General features: G+C 34.7%; 1 long non-coding RNA gene across 1 annotated transcript; it reads left to right on the top strand.

The window, feature by feature from the left end:
* The first annotated feature begins 5,060 nt into the window (after positions 1-5,060).
* Positions 5,061-19,961, top strand: LOC135970827 (uncharacterized). The gene is made up of 3 exons (XR_010586678.1): positions 5,061-5,329; positions 19,481-19,625; positions 19,858-19,961. It is a non-coding gene; the product is annotated as an uncharacterized lncRNA (long non-coding RNA).
* The last annotated feature ends 550 nt before the right edge of the window (positions 19,962-20,511 follow it).

The raw sequence follows: 20,511 nt of genomic DNA, 5'->3' as shown, positions 1-20,511 counted from the left end.
GAAATATAAATCCACTACTCAAGTGAGAACTTTTTCCATTATAGAATCTCAGAGGAATGTCAAGCACAAAGGGAATTTCAGAAAAGAAGGAAGCCAATGGGACAATCATCAAAGTGATTAATTAAGACTATATTCTGAGATAGCTGAATCCTTTGTAAATAGTCTGAGAGGTGGAGCAGAGGCATATTCCCCAAGGGTGTATCCCTAAGAATATCTTTCTTCTTTTTTTTTTTTCTTTTCAACTTTTATTTTAGGTTCAAGTGGCACTTGTGCAAGTTTGCTACATGGGTAAATTAAATGTCCAGGGTGGTGGAGGGTAAGAATAACTTTCTAAATAAAACAATCTGCTTAGGTAGAACTGCTGACCACATAGTTGCTACTTGAAAAAGATGTCAGAAGAGCCTGAGATGATGAATAATATTCGTAGAAGAAACAGCCAGGAAAAGTGAATTCTTGCATTTGATCTTAGAACAAACATTCTGCAAGTCTAGCTTCTGAAGGAGGAGTTCCAAACCAAGAGACATTCAGAGTAGAGGCTGCCATTTGGGAAGTAGAGGTGGATGTAAGATCAGATCATACGTTTGCCAGCTGGGTTGTGCCTAAACACCCTGACAACACAGTATCTGCACAACCTACCCATTCACATGTCTATCTATAACATTATCCCCACGCAAACACTCATACACTCATACACACACGGGGTAGAATTTAAAAGACAGAACCTGCTTTTATGATCAAGAGAACAAGGATTCTCATTTGAGTGGAGGAAATACTCTCTCTTTTCTCAATTTTTGGCAAGCCAAGAATTAACGAATATTTTAGAAAAAACATATGAGGAAAAAGATACACTCATTATAAAATTATGTTGGTAATCGTTTTGTTGTATACAAAAATTTTTATTGTAAATATACATTTAGGTATCTATTGGTCTTATAAATGGTAAATATTTTCTTGCATAATTTATATTTTTCTTCTTTTATGGTATCTAACAAGTTTTATATTTTTATGTGCACAAGCATTTTTTTAAATTTATGGCTTATGAATCTAGCATCATGCTAAGAAAATCTTTGTTCATTTAATCATGTAAAAATGTTCATATTTCTTTTTGTTTGGGGATGGAATCTCGCTCTGTCACCAGGTTGCAGTGCAGTAGCACGATCTTGGCTCACTACCAGCTCTGCCTCCCCAGTTCACGCCATTCTCCTGCCTCAGCCTCCCGAGTAGCTGGGACTACAGGAGCCGGCCACCAGGCCTGGTTAATTTTTTTGTATTTTTAGTAGAGATGGGGTTTCACCATGTTAGCCAAGATAGTCTCCATCTCTTGACCTGATGATCCTCCCGCCTCAGCCTCCCAAAGTCCTGGGATCACAGGCATGAGCCACCACACCTGGCCAAATGTTTGTATTTCTGTGTTGTGTGTTATTATCTCTTTCATGTAAATCCACAGGAAGTTAATCCATAGGGAGTTAGGTTTTTTATTTTTTGTAGAAGAAGATTAGAGTATTTTCAAAAGATTATCATAGCAGACTGAAATTTGTTATAATAATTAATTACTTTCTTAGTCACCAAGTTTTAATGTCTCATTTAACATACATTAAATTCTTCTTTTTGAATCTACACTTTGGTCTATTCGTCTTTCAACTTCCTTTTAAGAAACATTTTGATATTTAAATAATTTTAGTAGACACTTCAAATGATATAGTATTTGTTTTTAGATTTTCAAACATATTTTGCAGTAAATTTATATAACATACATGTATTTTGTTTATGTATATTAATCTTAAATGTCTGCTGAACTCTGTCATTTGTTTTTTTTTCTGGGTTTTTTAATTTGATTTCCTGAATTTCCTGTGTAGAGAAGCAAATTATTTGTAAACAATAATACATTATCTAATTCCATCTCTTATTTCATTGCATCAATTAGATCCTTCACAGAATGTTTTATAATATATACCTTTAAGATGTAATTTTTCCCTCTTACTAATATAGTAAGAGACTTGTGGGGTTTTTTGATGATTAAATTTTATCCTCACCAGTAGTGAATATTGAAATTTATCAAAATACATTTGGGATTCTATTGAGGTAATCATATATTTTTCTCTTTAATTAATATAATAAATTACATAAATGGATTTTCTAATATGAAATCACTCTTGGATGCTAAAGTAATCCCAATTTGGTCATGGAATATTAACCTTTAATAACACACATGGATTTCATTTACTAATATTTTATTTAAGACTTAAGTATCTATAAATGATTTTTCTTTACACTGCTGTTTCGAAAGATGCATTCCTTGGCACATTGGTTTTCTGTAATAGCTATAAGATTTTTAATATCAATCTTTTTTCCAAATATTCCTGGAAATTCTAAGATAATTATGATGGAACAAATAGTATATTATAGACGTCTGATTATGGCAAGGTAGTAAGATAAAAGTATCTGAAGAATTTTCATGTGCAAACACCTCTAACTGCTTAACAAAGTAAAACGACATGCTAAAAATAACCAAGTCTAATTTTTTTAAAAGCATGAAATGAATATAAGAGATTTGTCCTTTAAAATGTTGTCTGTTATAAAACCAGAGAAATGACAATGGTGCTGTACAGAGAAGAATAAACCATATGCAAACAAATGTAAATGTAATGAAAAGACCCTTGCATATACGAGTATTAGACAAATAATAAAAAGGAAACAACAAAAGTTAGAGAAAAGACAGAACATTTTTTAGTATCTGGTATGGAGAAAACTACTCACTATGATATAGTAAAATAATTGAATTCAACTTCAAATGAATTGAGGAACTATTTGTGAAAGTTAAAATAATGAAAGTAACAGAAGAAATATCAAATATCATCTTTATAAACTGTGTATGGAAAACAATGCAAGCAATCCCCCATGACATATAAAAAGTATAGATCTCAGAAACTTTAAAATTAATGGAAAAAAGTGAGAGAAGTATGAATTAAAAGCTGACATAAATATTTTGGTAGTAATTAGAGTTTACTTTAAAACAAATATGCCTATTAGGAATAGAGGATTATTATATAATGAAGAAAATTTACTAGGAACATACAACAGCTCTGAACTTGCTTGCAGTTATTTATCAAGTTTAAGGGCCAAATGGAATCATACTAGACATCATGTACATCATACTGGAATAGTTAATGCAAGTGACAAAAATTAATAGTTATAGACAATATGAGCAGCACAATTAATAAATTATATCTAGTGAACATGAATTTTGCCACAAAATGTGTAAGTAAATGAGATATTTACTAAAACTGTAAATGAGATTAACTCACCTATTACAGAAAGAAAAGATTTTTGGTTGCTTCCAAAAGCAAGATTTGATTATATACACAAAATCATACCAAAAACAAAATTATTCAGGAAATCTAAAAAGTAAAGGTAAAAGCAAAGCTATACCTGGCAAATTGAAACGATGACAAATTCTAATATTAAAGAATGTAATTTTAATTTAATTTAAAATTAAAAATTTAATTTTAAATTTTCTTAAAACTCAAAATTTTAATTTAAATAACGTAAATTTTAAGCCAAAATAAATGTATTATAGACGACAAAGAAAGACACATTGTGATGTAAAAGTCCGTAATTTATGATGAAAATGAAATATGTGTGAGTACCTATGCCCCAGGTAACTTAACAAGCACTTCTTTAAGTAGAAATTTGTCAAGAGACGCAAGGAGTAAACCACGTTAGCAATAGGGAATTTGAACATACCACTCTTAGTAAAAGATACAGGCAAAAACTACATATGGATGTAGAATATCTACACAATGCAATCAACTAGATAAATATTTTGGATAAATATAGAAAGTTATACGCTAATAATAGAGAATACATATTTTTAATTTCTTTACATAGACCAATCACAGCATTGATTATATATTAGGTGTAGACATACTACAAACTGAGACCCAACTAAAATGCAGTTTAAAAAGAATTTATAAACACATTTTAAAAGGATTTTCCATCTGGACATTACAGCTTTCTATTAAATAACACTTGGGTGAAGAGGGAAATGACAGTTGAAATTACATAATCTCTAAAAAATAATGAGTGAAAAACTACATATCTGAAATTCTACACTATATTAAATCAGTTAAGAGATGAACAAATCATAGCCATAAACATCTGTATCAATAAAAATGAATGAATGAAAATATATGAATTAATTTCCTAATTCAAAATGCTGGGGAGGGGGACAGGAAACACAATATAATAGGAAGGTGAATAAAAGAAAGTTTAAATAAAAAATCCATGAAATATATCTTACTTACATATATTTACTTTACTTAAATGTATATTTACTTATTAAATTAAATCCATTCCTTTTAAAAAGTAACTATATTTATAATATATATGTTATATATATAACATATATATATTGTATCACATATGTGTATATATATGAGCTTTCCAAAGAAACAGAACCAGTAAGATGCACATTTACAACTCATAAACTTAGGTTTTAAAAACTTTATGAACTCAGAATTCTTTTAAGGAATTGGCTCATGAAAATGCAGGGGCTGGCAAGACTGAAATCTACTGAGGCAGGCATGATGTTGCAGTCTTGTGTACAAAGGTTGGAAACTAAGATAAGATGCCTATTTGCAGGTTGGAGGCAGAAATTGTTCTTCTTTGGGGTACTTCAGTGTTTGCTCTTAAGGCTTTTAAATAATTAATGAGGTGCAATAACAATATAGAGGGTACTCCCTTTTACTCAGTCTACTGATTTAAATATTTATCACCTTGAAAAAATACTTCCACAACAATGTTTATTGGTGGGTGACCAAACAACTGGAGATCATAGCCTAGCATATTACTGGAACAATTCTGTAAAGCATAGTATTGGCATAATTATTGGGACATATAATGACAATATGCTATAAAACGTGTTTTGGGATGTATTATTGGGATATAAGATAAGAACTGTAGCAAGAAAATAATACTGTATCATGCTAATTTCCAGATTTCAATCATTATATTGTGGGTTAAGTAATAGAAAATACACACTGAAATATTAAGGAGGAAAGGACAATTTACTCTCCAATGGACAGAAAAAGAAAATGATACCACTAGTTGCCAAAATATTAACAGTTGGGGAATTTGAGTAACATATATACTTTCCCTTCAACTCATCTATAAGTTTGAATATATTTTTTGTTTGTTTGTTTTGAGACGAAGTCTAGCTCTATCGCCCAGGCTGGAGTGCAGTGCTGCGATCTCGGCGCACTGCAACCTCCGCCCACCCGGGGTTCAAGCAATTGTCCTGCCTCAGCCTCCCAAGCAATTGGGACTACAGGTACGTGCCACCGCACCTAGCTATTTTTTTTGTACTTTTAGTAGAGACGAGGTTTCACCATGTTGGTCAGGATGGTCTGAATCTCTTGAGTTAGTGATCTGCCCACCTGAAGTTTTTTAAAGATACAAATAAAATTTTTGAAATTTATGTAGATTAAATCTCTAAGTATGAAAAGCATTGCTATAAACCTTTTAGAAAAAAATAGTTAAAATAACAGAATAGGATAAGATTTCTTAAACAAGTCAAAAAATACAAAATAAAATAAAAATATTGATAAATGTATAATAAAATATGTTTGAAAAGGTATAGCAAAGTAAATGACAAACCACACAGATTTAAATATATTAATATTTATAATGTTTGCTTTATACTTTTTTTTTTTTTTTTTTGAGATGGAGTTTCACTTTTGTTGCCCAGGTTGGAGTGCAATGGCGCGATCTCAGCTCACCACAACCTCTGCCTCCCAGGTTCAAGCGATTCTCCTACCTCAGCCTCCCAAGTAGCTGGGATTACAGGCATGCGCCACTATGCCTGGATTGTTTTGTTTTGTTGTATTTTTAGTAGAAACGGGGTTTCACCATGTTGGTCAGGCTGGTCTCGGACTCCCACCTCAGGTGATCAGCCCACCTTGTCCTCCCAAAGTGCTGGGATTACAGATGTGAGCCACTGTGCCCGGCTTATCTTTCTTCATTTTTAAGAAAATAAATTATAACAATATAGTAGTCAGCACAACTTTCTTCCCAACCTCTAGATAACCTCTGAAGTTAGCATCTAAATAAATCTCATATAACTTTGTATGATTACCACATATGTGCATGTGTATATGTGTGTGTGCTATTGTTTTGCATTATTAGATTTCATATTAATGGCAGCGTACCAATCATATCATTTTGCAACCAATATAACCAACTAAAGATTAGTATCCAGAATATAAAAAATGTTTAAATGAATAATAAATAGACAAATGTACCAATTTTTAAAAAGGACAAAGATTACAGGCAGGCAATTTGCCAAATGAACAACAGATATATGAAAACATGCTCATTCTCACTAGTAATCAAATTAATTAAAACAACAATAAGGCACCATTTTTCAGTCCTCAGATTGGAAAAATTAAAGTCTGGATTCACCAAACACTGACATAAGTGTGAAGAAGTAGAAACCCTTGGACATAGCTGGTTAGAGCGTAAATTGGTACACATATTTTGGATAAAAATATATTTTAATACATGTAATAACATTTTAATAATGTTTAATACACTTAACATGTGCATATCCTAGCAATTTTCCTTCAAAATATTTACCTTTGAGACACTCTTCTATGCTTGAGATTCTTACAAAACCATTTTTCTTATCAGAGATTGTAACAATAAAAAAAATATAAATTTCCCTTAGTAGACAAATGAGTAAACTATTTTGTTCATATTTGCAAGATTTTGCTGCAGTTAACTTTTAAAAACCCACTTTACTGTATCAACATGTACGTAACTTAAAAACATTATGTTCAATCTAAAAAAATTACAATGTGATAGAAACTGTATGTTGCCATTAACATAAAATTTAAACCTGAAGAGTAATAGTATGTACAATTTTATGCATATCTACATACACAGTACAGATACCAAAACATATAGGATTCATACACATCAACTTCAGGATGGTATTTATCTAGAGGTTAGGAGAAAGGTTATCCTGGCACTATACTATTGTAATTTTTTTTTAATAAAAGGAAAGTGGTATGAAGCAAACACTGAAAAATATTAATACATTTAAAATCTCCATGCAAGTACAAAGGGTCTGATATACTATTTTCTGTATTTTTGAAAGAATGAAATTTGCCATAATTAAATATACAATGCATGTATTACAGTATTTTCCCATAACCTCATGTTTACAGATGTATCATTATTTTATGAAAGTTATTTAAAAATTAGTTCATAACTGCTCTCTAAAGTAAACACATATGTATAATGCTATCAGAGTAGAATGCAAAATTATCCTGCTTTTCTGCTTCCAAAGGAACATATTTTATAACATCTTCACAAAAGACTTTGAAAGTGTCCTCTCTTCAGTCCCTGAAATGCCAAAGTTCATCTTCTTACGGGAATTCCCACTATGACAGAATTTCTTAGCTCTCATTTGTGATGAAGGTGTGAGAACGGAGTTATGGCTTGATTCTTAGATGTGTCCCTGTGAGAAAATAAAAAAAGGTGGTTACACGAAGAGGTTGCAACTCAGAGGTGCCAAACAAAATGTAATTTTGGAGAGAAATAGACTCCACAAAACTCTTTTTTTTTTTTCACTATAGTCTAAAAACTTTCCAAATACTGTTTCCTCATATAAATAGAAGACCAAAATAAATGATTTAAATTTTAGTGTTGCCAGAAATGCAATGCAGTTCCCTTTGAAGGAAGGATTTAAAGATTTTTTTTTTTTTAACTAAATTTCCCTTTTAATTTGGAAACTCAGATTTACCTTTGAGGCAGAGGACTATTTTTACCAGGGGATGGGACGGAGGAATGGTAAAGCTGCTTTAGTGAGCTCCTTAAATTATGTAACTGTAAGCCAGGAAAGTTAAGTGACAGAATGCAGCCAAGAGAGTTCTGACCAAGATTTTAACTTTCTTACAAAAATAAAATATGTAAATATATAATCAAAATTGTGTCCCTAGAAGTTAGTTTTCTTGTCTAATTTTAATGTTTACTTGTATATCTGTAACCTAAAACTTGTTAAATTTTTGATTTGAGTGGGTGTCATATAGATCTGTGAGTGTTTGTGTGTGATAGCATGGGGGGTGTGTGTGTGTGTGTGAGAGAGAGTGCGTGTGTAGGTTCTGCTATTGTCCCAGCTCTAGTTCGTAAGAGAGTAATGGTTTATACTGGACTACAGTCAGCTGCACATGCAGGCTCTGTCTTCTCCTTACCTCAACATGGAAAAAAGGTTGTAAAAAGAACCAGATCCTTGGGCATTAAACAAGAAAACGTAGTTTTGGTTTACACAATGGTTCCTGAGTTAAAAATAAATCAACGGGATGTTGGGAAATGTCTTTTAGTAGTAGTATTACAATTTTCCTCACTGGAGCAGATGACATCCTTGTGGATAAAATAGGATACTTCTTCAGATGTTGATCGTCCTACTGTCAGTGATACTATGAAGAAAGAGGTTTCCCCTTAAAGAGAAAATGGTTTCTTCTTTCTACAGGGTCTAGGGTCACTGGGCCACATATCAGGAATATTACTATAAGCTGCTCAGTTTCCTTTGTTCTAGCCCTCTCCCGCAGCTCACAAGACATCCCCACCATTACTACTTAGGGGAACTCACAGCTCTCCAAAATCTCCACGTTTTCCTAAATACTGCTGTAGGCATAAAGCCCTGCCCCTGCCTAAAGCCTCAAGCCACTTTATGTGGGATATCCAATGCTCTCACCTCCAGGTAAAGGTAGAGAGCTATTTTGTGGGGGAAAAGCAGACACAGCCAAACCCAACACCCTTCAAAGAGGGACAGTCCTGAGACCATGTACCTACACCATTAACATTGTAGGGCTCTTACTATTGGAAATGAAGCAGGAATCTCTCTCCCACATAAGACACACCACAGACACAACACAATTTCATGACCATGAGGAAGAGAGGCAGGCACCTTGAGAAATTCTCACATACATAGCCCAGGCACACAGGGCTTGCAGAAGGCTGGCACAAGACCACGATAACAGAAAGCCCTCCACCACAAGCCTAGTGAGATTGAAGCAACAAGTAATAGCAGTCTACAACTAGGGGCAGTGCAATTGTGGGCTGAGTAACTTCCTTTGTAGCATAAGTGTGCAGAGATGGCTGAGAAATGCAAGGAAACTGTCAGTGCAGGGAAACTGACAGTGAATCAGGGATGCTGAAATACACACACACACACACACACACACACACACACACACGCAAACCCAGCACACCATGCCCATCCTTAAAGGCAAGACAATTATATACAAATTTGAAGCATTTGTGCACTACTGGTAACCATAGCAACAACAAAACTTAAATACAGTTTAATCTCTGACAACATTGACTTAACTCCTTCACTCATAGCCTGACAGAAGAAAATAGTGCCCATTTTTTCAGGATGCGTATTATTTGTATCAGTCTTTACTGTTATATACATGATATTTAGTATTCAATCAAAACTTATGAGGAAAAATGGAAAGAAAAGAAAATTCTATTATCAAGAATAAAAACAGTCAAGAGAACAAAATTAGATGACCCATATGTTGCAATTACCAGTAAAACAATTTTTAAAATCATAATTAATATGATAAAGAGTCTAGTGGAAAACAGATAACATGCATGCACAGATGGGGGATTGAAATAGAGATAGGAACTACAAGAAAATTCAAGAAATAAAAAATACAGTATTAGAGATGAATAGTTCTGTTTTGGGGGCTCAACAATATAGCAAATACAACAAAAGAAAAATTAGTTCTGTATAATTTAGGAACATTGAAATACAAAAAGAATACAGAACAAGAACTGAGCATTCCTAATATGGAGGAAAATATCAAACCGTCTGGCATTTGAGTAGTTATTATCCCCAAAGAAGAAGTGAGAAAGAACCCAGTGAAGAAGTATTTAAAGAGGTAACAACTGAGAATTTTCCAAAACTAATAAAAGCCATCAAACTATATATCCAAAAAGCCAGGGGACACCCTAGAAAGATAGGTACAAATGAAAACAGATAAAAGTACATACACACATTATAGTCAGAATAGTGATCACTAAGGATAAAAAATAAAATCTTGAAAGCTGACAGAGATAAAAGATAAATAACATGAGGAGGAGTAAAAACGAGTTGTAAGACAAACGTCAATATACAACAATCAGTTATGCAACACAATTCCCATCAAAATCCCAATAGAATTTTCTGAGGATATATACAAGCCTATACTAAAATGTGTATAAGAAGGTACATAAATTAGAATAGCTAGAAAAATATTTTAAAGGAAGAATAAATTTGGAGTACTTACACTTCATAATTTTAAAATACTATAATTACCATAATTAAGTCAGTGGAGGGCTAGAAATGGGGTACACATATAAATCAATGAAAAAGAATAGAGAACCAAGGAATAGAGCTAAACAAATATATTCAGCTGATTTTTCATAGAGCTGCAAATGCAATTCAATAAAGAAAGAATGTCTCTTCAACAAATGGTCTGGAACAACGACATCAATAATCAAAGGAGAATCTTGACACATACCTTATACCTTATACCAACAGTGACTCAATGCAGATCATAGATCTCAATGTAAAACTATAAAACTTATAAAAGAGAACATAAGAGAAAAATCTTGATTCAGGATTAGTTAATGAGTTCTTAGGCATGACACCAAAGTCATTATCCATAAAAGAAAAGCAAATTGATAAAACAATTTTAACTTGACTATAATTAAAAACTGGTTTTGCAAGTTCCTGTGGGTCTACAGTTATTTCAAATAAGAAGCTAAAATAAATAACTGTATTTCTATAGTCTAGCAATAAAAAAGCCATTTATGATTTGTATTTTATATACTGATTTGCTTTATATACTGATGAGTACAAAATACTGATAAGAATCAAAAAAGACTTAAAAAAATGAAAATCTATTAGCTTTTGACAAGATTAATTCTAAATTTATATGGAATAGCACAAATATTAGAATAGCCAAGACAACTTGGAAAAGAACACATCTGGAGACTGCACGCTACCTGATTTCAAGATTTACAGCTGCAATAAATGAGAGGATGTCTTATTTGTGGGTGATAAGTAAATGAAAGCTGCTCAAAATCCTTAGTCATTAGAGAAATGCAAACTAAACTACACACGCACAACCTGCCCCCTACCCCGGCCCCAAAACAGTAGATAACACCATGTACTGATGAGGATGCGAAGCAGGTGGAATTCTTAGTCACTGTTTGTGGGAATGCAAAATGGCACAGCTACTTGGAAACAGCTGAGTGGTTTCCTGTACAGCTAAACATACTCTCACCTTTTGATTCGGCAATCCTACCTGCAGGGTTTACTCAAGAAAAATGAAAACGTACATCTACAAAATAACCTTTACAAGGAAGTTTATGCATTTTATTAACAACTATCTCAAACTGTAAACAACTCAAATGTTCATCAACTAGTAAATAGATAAACCAATTGTGGAATAGCCATTAAATGGATTAAATGGAATATGAGTGAGCAATAAAACGCAATGCAAAAATTTTATATTCAATTTTTAAATGAATTTTAAATGAATTAAGCGAACTATTCCAAATTCAAAGCCTATAAACTGTGCAATTTCATTTATTTGACCTTTTGGAAAGGCAGACTGTTAGGACAGAAAACAATATCCATTGTAACCTGAGCCAGGATGTTGGATAATTGAGTTGATCATAAAGGAACACTAGAGAATTTTGGGGGAAGTGAGTGAATTGCTCTATATCTTGTTGTTGTGGTGGTTACGTAACTGTATGAGTTTGTAAAAATTCACAGAACTGTATACTCAAATAGGTGAATACCTCAATAAGTCTGGCCTTAATTGAACCATGAGAAACTAAGATAGTCTGAACCACTCTTCACACAAATTCACAAAGAGGAAAGAGGTTTCCTTGTGGAGAAGTCAGTTAGTGGAATGGGGGCCAGCCATATATAGAGGACTGCTGAGACCAGTGTAGTGAGTGATACCCAAAAAGCCCTTGGCAGAGAAAAGCAGCAAAGTGGAAAGACAAGAATGGCAAAGTAGAGATACCTGAGTACATATTTGGAATATATGTGAGGAAGTATTCTGAGACTCTCCCCCAAATTACTGGAGGATTTTTTGAGTTAAGACATTTGCTGACACATTGGTGAAGGTATATGCTCTAATAATGTTAAAATCATGATTGTTATTCATGGTTTGGTGATGCCTGGAGCATACAGATTTCATAAACCACACATGCCCACTCTCACACACAAACACATATATCATCTTTATATTTACATACGTTATTTTCAAATCTATGTGATTTTATTTTTTTAAATTCTGAATGGTAGAGCCAAACAAATTAACTATGCCAGAGTGCTAACTTCAGAACAACTGTTTCTATATGAAGGCAAGAGTGACTTGCAGATTTGTTCCCACAAATATGAGCATGGTAATTGTGATCATTTTGTTCTATCTTTTGTAAGTGTTCTAAAATGAACACAATATCGTATGTTCTCACACTAAAAGAAGCTGAAGTCTCTTTGGGATTTTGAACACTGAATACAAAGAAAAAGAATTAAAAGAGCGATAAAATGTAGCTGAGTAATAGTGTTGAATGTTGAAACATTAAAACATGCAAAAGTGGTCACAGGTAGCAGAGATGTTGGGGGATCACAACTGTAACCTGGGGCCTAAAATTGTTTTACATTCTAGACATCCTTATAGTTTCTGTGTTACAGTCCAGTCTTGATGAATCCTGGCTATGCTATGGTTACATTTTAAATTTTTGTTTTTGCATTGCCATGAGATCTTGCTATGGAATTTTTTTTAAGTTAAGGTGACCTCAGTGTGTTTCTCTCTTACATGTTTTAAAACAAACTAATCAGTGGTTGAGTCAAGCTTTCTGTGTCTTATTTTAAATTCTAGTAACTAGATTTAATCCTTGATCCAGATACCAAGTGTCAAATATATATTCCAGACTAAATTCAGGAATACATATTTTATTCTTGCTCCACAGAAACTTCTGGAGAGTGCCTCTTTCATTTCGGTTCTCCACAGTGATTTAAATCCTGCCTGGCAATTTAACTTTCATCGTTAGAGATGAAGCACCTGCTGCTGGGTCAGCCTGCATCCTTTTATACAGAGTACCTTCAGCCTTCCTATAACTATTCTTCAATTATCCTCCAACATAGACTCTATCACTGATAGGTGACATTGCTTATTACCTATTTTCCGTCATCATTCTTTCTGCACATCATGCTCCTTCTGTACAGTCAGATTTCCTCCTATCATACGTAACTGGCTCCAGTTTTGCTTTAAACAAATCATTTTTTATTTTCTTCTTCCTGGGGACACAGAAATACTACATATTCTAGCCTAACATGAGGTTATCTGGTATTCATATGAGTAGTTCCGGTCAATGAGCTGTGAAGGGAGGTCAGATGTGTCATTTAGGGGTTATCATAGAGCAGCTGAGAGTTCTCCACATTCTCTCTTCCTTTGCAACGGTGATCATGCAGTCAAATGATAAGATGGTTAAGCCATGAGATGGAAAAAAGCAAAGCAAAACTGGATTGATGGTACACTTGCAGAAGGAGTCTGGGGAGTGGCTTGACCTGAATTGTAAGTGTAACATGAATGAGAAAAAAGCCTGTCAAGTGTTAAACCACTGAGATTTTGGAGTTTGTTACTTATCTCACTCATTGTTTGTGTTTAGTTCATAAATCTAGTCTCTAAGGCCTGCCTGTCACATATAACTACCAACTACTGTTAATTCCGTAGACCGATTCCAACTTTTTACTGCTAAAAATACCCTTGAAGAGTCATGGCATGCCACTGTAACTTGTGATATCCCCATGGCACTAAATAAAATTGTGAAGTAGATTATATTTGGTTTTGATGATTAAGTTGCCCCATCAATTCCACCACATCCCCTTTTCAAACCTCAGTAAAGATCTTTCTACTCTTAAGAGCCTTTACGTTTAATAAAATGAGTTGAGTTCTATTTTTTAACTATCATACCTGAGAGTATTTTAATAAAGAAATAAGATTTGGTTTATTGGAATTTTGATAGTAATGCATAAGGAATTCATTTGGAGGTTGCACATTTCATCCTGTCTTAGACTTTATCACAATAATATTTTTCATCACCAGATCTCTCTGGTATTGATCTATAAGAAAAAAAGTGAAATGTAAGACAGCGAAGAAAAAAGTACCAGCCTGGGACTTCAAAATGCTGTAGAATGAAATTTCAGTCCTCTAAAATTAGAAGGATGTTTCAGTTTTCAATCTTTTATTTTAAATTTTGTTGTATATAATCATGTATATATAATTGATTCTGTATATATCAATATGTATATAGAATAAATTAATATTATTATATTTTTATATCTAATGTATTCTATATTTAATGATATATATAATTAAAATGTTGAGTAGAAGGTGACTAGATACATTTTCACATATAGTCACATATTGTAAGCCATTTACAGAGGCTTCAAATTCCAATGCACATAAAACTTTTAAAAGGTCAATGCATGTTGAAAGATACGTTGAATGTTTTAATAATAAAATTCCCATACAACAATACTCTCTTTTCATTACTTCACAAAGATGAACTTCTAGGAGCTAGTATGTAGATTACTTGCAAAATTAAAATATAAAGAGATAATTCTCTATTTTTATTTGGTGGCAGTCAGATAATCTAAATCTAAAGTGCTAAATAGAATTCTGCAACTCTTTGGCATTAGTTGCAAGTATTTATGCTCTGTAAGCTAATAAGATTCTTAATAATATGGCATTTCTGTGTGACTCAGGTTTTAATTAGATTGCAATATTAAAATATCACTAATAAAACCGCAAAGGAAATTATTTGCTTTCTTTGATAATTTACAGAATATTTATTATTGCAGAGTATTCCCTTGTAGCCAATCTTAATTGAGAAATAAAGTGGGATAATGGAGAATCCACAGAAACCTGTACAGTTCTACAGTTCATAAAATTATAGCATGAAAAACAATCCCATTTAAAATCTGCTTATTATATGTTTTAAATATCTGCAGATCTTCAAGTTTTTTCCATCTCCAATGCTAACATTATAGTCCAGTTATCTTATTCATCTTACTTTACTTATCATCCAGACTGATATTTATTTTTTATTGTCGTTTTCTTCTTCACAAGTCAACTGGAGTGAACATTTTAAAACATAAATATTATCATGACAATCTTTCTTCAGTTCTATTGGCTGTTGGCCATTTTCACACCTATCCAGGGCATGAAAAATGGAGACTGCATTTCCTAGATGACTTTGACAAAAGGGTTCAGAAATTACTTAGATTCTACCCATATGATACAGTCTTACAGGACAAGAGAAGCAGAGAAGTAGACTATATTCTTTAATGGCAGAGGCAATGGACAAATGGACTTGAGCACGCATGAAATTTTACAGTGATTAACTTGACTTTATTTCCCTCTTCAAGGGCCATAGGGTAGGGATGACATTTGTAGTAGCTTTCTCAACTTTATTCACCTCTATGTTTTATAGCAGCTTTTTAAAAAAAAACAAAAAACAAAAAACAAACAAAAAAAAAACCTCTGTAGCACAAATTGAGAAGGGCACCTGAAAGATACTGATGGCCCTTTCTGGAGTTTGTCCTTTTAGTTCTTCCAACAGATTTGTTAGTGATTATTTTCCTGTATAAAATAGTTTCTTTTTGAAATACATAGACTGTTTTCTAGTTTCCTGACTTAATGCTGACTCATACACAATTTTCAGTGGCTTTATTTTTTATTTTTTATTTTTTATTTTTGAGATGGAGTCTCACTCTGTTGCCAGGCTGGAGTGCAGTGGCATGATCTTGGCTCACTGCAACCTTCGCCTCCAGGTTCAAGCTATTCTGCCTCATCCTGAGTAGCTGAGATTACAGGTGCTCGCCGCCATGCCTAGCTAATTTTTGGTATTTTTAGTAGAGACGGGGTTTCACCATGTTGTTCAGGCTGGTCTTGAACTCCTGACCTCAGGTGATCCACCAGCCTCAGCCTCCCAAACTGCTGGGATTACAGGTGTGAGCCACCATGCTCGGCCCCTTCAGTAGCTTTCTATTGCTTTATGGATGAAGCACAAAATACTCTACAAGGTACTGGTCCAGACTTGTCTAGTGCCAGTTATCTGGAATTCTACAGCTGCTGAAGTCATCAAAAAGGCTCTGAACTCAATTGCAGTTTTCTGACATCTGGTATTGATCAGCATCCCTAACCCTGCCAGTGCAGAAATAAATCACTACTTTCTAACATCTTCATTTCTAACTCACACTTTACAAACTCTTCTAATAATGTTGCCAGTATTTTCTTCTTAATAATTCCCTGCTAAGGACATGCGACTATTCCCTAATGTCTACTAAAGAAGGTACAAACTTGATCTTCGAAGTCAAATCACTGCTCTACATTATCCATATATATATGAACAAAATTCAGGATGCTGGTTGTTTTCACCTAACAATACTCTTACAAACTGTTTTTGTCTAAGACACATCTTCTGCTCCAAGCCTACTCCAATTTCCATCTGTCCAAATCTTATCCCTGGCTGAAGAGGCTTATCAAAAGTGATTTAAACATTTTTAATGCTCCCAACAAGATATACGTTACCACTGATATAGTTACATAGGCAATTTGGCTTAAGAGTATTGTGATCTTTGTATTGATGTTCTCGACTTTACTATTTTTGTCAAGAAACCAGTACAAGGGAGGCTATTATCAGTTATCCTGAAAAAATACTCATTGCTATGACTAGGGCAATAAATCAACAATCTAATATTTTTAATTAAGGTGTAAAATAACTTAGGTAATCAAATATTTTCAAGACTGTCAAATATAAAAGATTGGTGGACAGAAGGCATGCCAGTCTTGCAAGGATATTAGGATATTCTTTATGATATATTAGGATTCAATATTTTCATTTATAAGTATCTTAATTATCACCAAGAAAAAGCATATGAAATGTAATAACAAGTTGAGGGAGCTGCAGAGTACCAGTCTTAAGTAAAACCCATTGTTATATCAGTGAACTGCCTAGCATAATGGTTTGTATAAAATACTAATATCTGTATATTGAATTATAAAAGTTTTCAAATTATGATGTTGTTTTATTCTGAAAACAGCTGTATAAGCTACACATTATAATACACTTATATTTCAGAAAAAAACACCTAAGCTCTGAAGTGTCTAAATGACTCGTCCAGGGCCCAGGCATCATTGGAGATTCTTCTCATTTACATTTGGTCTACAATATAGTCTTATAAATTGGTTGACTAATTGAATTTAAAAATCACTAAAGAATTATAAAATGGAAAATTTTTCTTTATTTCCTTTATACTTTTTTTTTCTTTGGTGGCATGGTTTGTCTCTGTGTTCCCAACCAAATCTCATGATCAATTGCAATCCCAAGTGTCGGAAGTGGGGCATTGATATGGTTTGGCTGTGTCCCCATCCAAATCTCATCTTGAATTCCCATGTGTTGTGGGAGGGACCTGGTGGGAGGTAATTGAATCATGGGGCAAGTCTTTCCCATGCTGTTCTTGTGACAGTTAATAAGTCTCACAAGATCTGATGGCTTTAAAAAGAGGAATTCCCCTGTACAAGCTCCTCTCTGCCTACTGCCATTCATGTAAGATGTGATATGCTCCTCCTTGCCTTCTGCCATGATTGTGAGGCTTACCAGCCATGTGGAACTGTAAGTCCAATTAAACCTCTTTCTTTGTAAATTGCCCAGTCTCGGGTGTGTCTTTGTCAACAGCATGAAAATGAACTAATACTAATAATTGGTACCAGTAGAGCGGGGTGCTGCTGAAAAGATACCCAAAAATGTGAAAACGACTTTGAAACTGGGTAATAGGCAGAGGTTAGAACAGTTTGGAGGCCTAGAAGAAGGCAGGAAAATGTGGGAAAGTTTGGAACTTCTTAGAGACTTGTTGAATGGCTTTGACCAAAAGCCTGATAGTGATATAAACAATAAGGTCCAGGCTGAGGTGGTCTCAGATGGAGATGAGGAACTTGTTGGGAACTGGAGCAAAGGAAACTCTTGTTATGTTTAGCAAAGAGACTGGTGATATTTTGCCCTTGCCCTACAGATTTGTGGAACTTTGAACTAGAAAGAGATGATTTAGCATATTTGGTGGAAGAAATTTCTAAGCAGCAAAGCATTCAAGAGGTAACTTGGGTGCTGTTAAAGGCATTCAGTTTTATTAGGAAAGCAGAGTATAAAAGTTCAGAAAATTTGCAGCCTGACAATGCGATAGAAAAGAAAAACCCATTTTCTGAGGAGAAATGCAAGCCTGCAGAAATCTGCATAAGTAACAAGGGGTCAAATATTAATCCCCAAGACAATGGAGAAAATGTCTCCAAGGTATGTCAGAGGTCTTCACAGCAGCCCCTCTGATCACAGGCCCAGAGGTTTCGGAGGAAAAAATGGTTTCCTGGGCCAAACCCAGTGTCCCCATGCTGTGTGCAGCCTAGGGGCTTGGTGCCCTAGGTTGCAGCCATGGATGAAAAGAGCCAATGTAGAGCTTGGGCCATGGCTTCAGATGGTGCAAGTCTCATACCTTGGCAGTTTCCATGTGGTGTTGAGCCTGCGGGTACACAGAAGTCAAGAATTAAGATTTGTGAATCTCTACCTAGATTTCAGAAGGTGTATGGAAATGCCTGAATGTACAGGCAGAAGTTTTCTGCAGGGGCGGGGCTCTCATGGAGAAGCTTTGCTAGGGAAGACCAGAAGGGAAATGGGAGGAGCTCCTACACAGAGTCTCTAATGGGGCACCACCTAGTGGAGCTGTAAGAGGAAGGCCACCATCCTCCAGATCCCAGCATGGTAGATCCGCTGACAGTTTGCACTGTGTGCCTGAAAAAGCCATAGACATTCAATGCCAGCCTGTGAAGGCAGCCAAGTGGGAGGCTGTACCCCGCAAAGCCAAGGGATGATACCCACCTCTTGCATCAGAGTGACCTGGATCTGAGATATGGAGTCAAAGGAGATCATTTTGGAGCTTTAAGATTTAAGTGTCCCGCTGGATTTGGGACTTACATGGGGCCTGTAACTCTTTTGTTTTGGCAAGATTCTCCCATTTGAAATAGTTGTTTTTACCCAATGCCTGTACCCCCATTGTATCTAAGAAGCAACTGCTTTTGATTTTACAGGCTCATAGGAGGAAGGGACTTGCCTTGTCTTGAATGAGACTTTGGACTGTGGACGTTTGAGTTAATGCTAAAATGAGTTAAGACTTTGGGGGACTGTTGGAAAGGCATGATTAGTTTTTAAATGTGAGGACATGAGATTTGAGAGGTGTCAGGGGCAGAATGATATGGTTTAGCTGTGCCCCTACCCAAATCTCATTGGAATTCCCATGTGTTGTGGGAGGGACCTTGTGGGAAGTAACTGAATCATGAGACAAGTCTTTTCTGTGCAGTTCTTGTGACAGCAAATAAGTCTCATGAGATCTGATGGTTTTAAAAAGAAGAATTCCCCTCTGCCTGCTGCCATCCATGTAAGATGTGACTTGCTCCTCCTTGCCTTCAGCCATGATTGTGAGGCTTCCCCAGCCATGTGGAACTGTAAGTCCAATTAACCTCTTTCTTTTGTAAATTGCCCAGTCTTGAGTATGTCTTTATTAGCAGCATGAAAATGACTAATACAGGCCTGGTTGGAGGTGAATGAATCATAGGGCAGAGTTCCCATGAATGGTTTAGCACCATCCCCCTTGGTACTGTATGCTGAGTTCTCATGATATCTGGTTGTTTAAAAGTGTGTAGCACATCCCCCATCTCTCTCTTCCTCTTGTTCCAGCCATGTGAAGTGCCTCACTCCCTGTTCACCTTCCACCATGATTTTAAGTTCTGTGAGACCCCGCCAGAAGCTGATGCCACCAACCTTCCTGTACAACCTGCAGAATAGTGAGTCAGTTTAACCTCTTTCTTCACCTGGTCTCATGTATTTCTTTATAGCGATCAGAGAATGGACTAATACATATGGCAATAGAATAATTCAGGTGGTCCATTTCCTATGAAGATGTACCATAGGGGAATGTAGGATTGTGATCCAAATACATGAAGTTCTATCAGCAATAACCCTCTGTTCTTCATTTTTAAATTGAAATAGTTGAGATTCAAACAGATTGAGCCACAAAGCTTTTTAAGGGTGAAAAAAATCTATTTTTATCTTGACTACCAAGAAAATAATGAGGCTAAGCTCATTAAAATGTCAGTAATGGAATCAAACCCTAGTTGTTCTATATAATCAAACTACATAAACCAAATGAAGTAATTTTATATAAATAATAAGTGAATAAACCACATACTAAATAAGCTCCATATTCTTGAAATTTTCCTACAGTTTTAAAATGACACTTTAATTGAACATTTTTGGTTTTGTAGTTGACCACAGTCAACCAGTGAAGTGGCTGTTTTATTATGTTTTGCTTCTGGCTGAGTGTGAAAGGAA

The sequence above is a fragment of the Macaca fascicularis genome, chromosome 5 (assembly GCF_037993035.2).
Source record: "Macaca fascicularis isolate 582-1 chromosome 5, T2T-MFA8v1.1".
Taxonomy (NCBI): Eukaryota; Metazoa; Chordata; class Mammalia; order Primates; family Cercopithecidae; genus Macaca; species Macaca fascicularis.
Note: the sequence above shows the minus strand (reverse complement) of the source record. Positions and strands in the feature narration are given on the sequence as shown.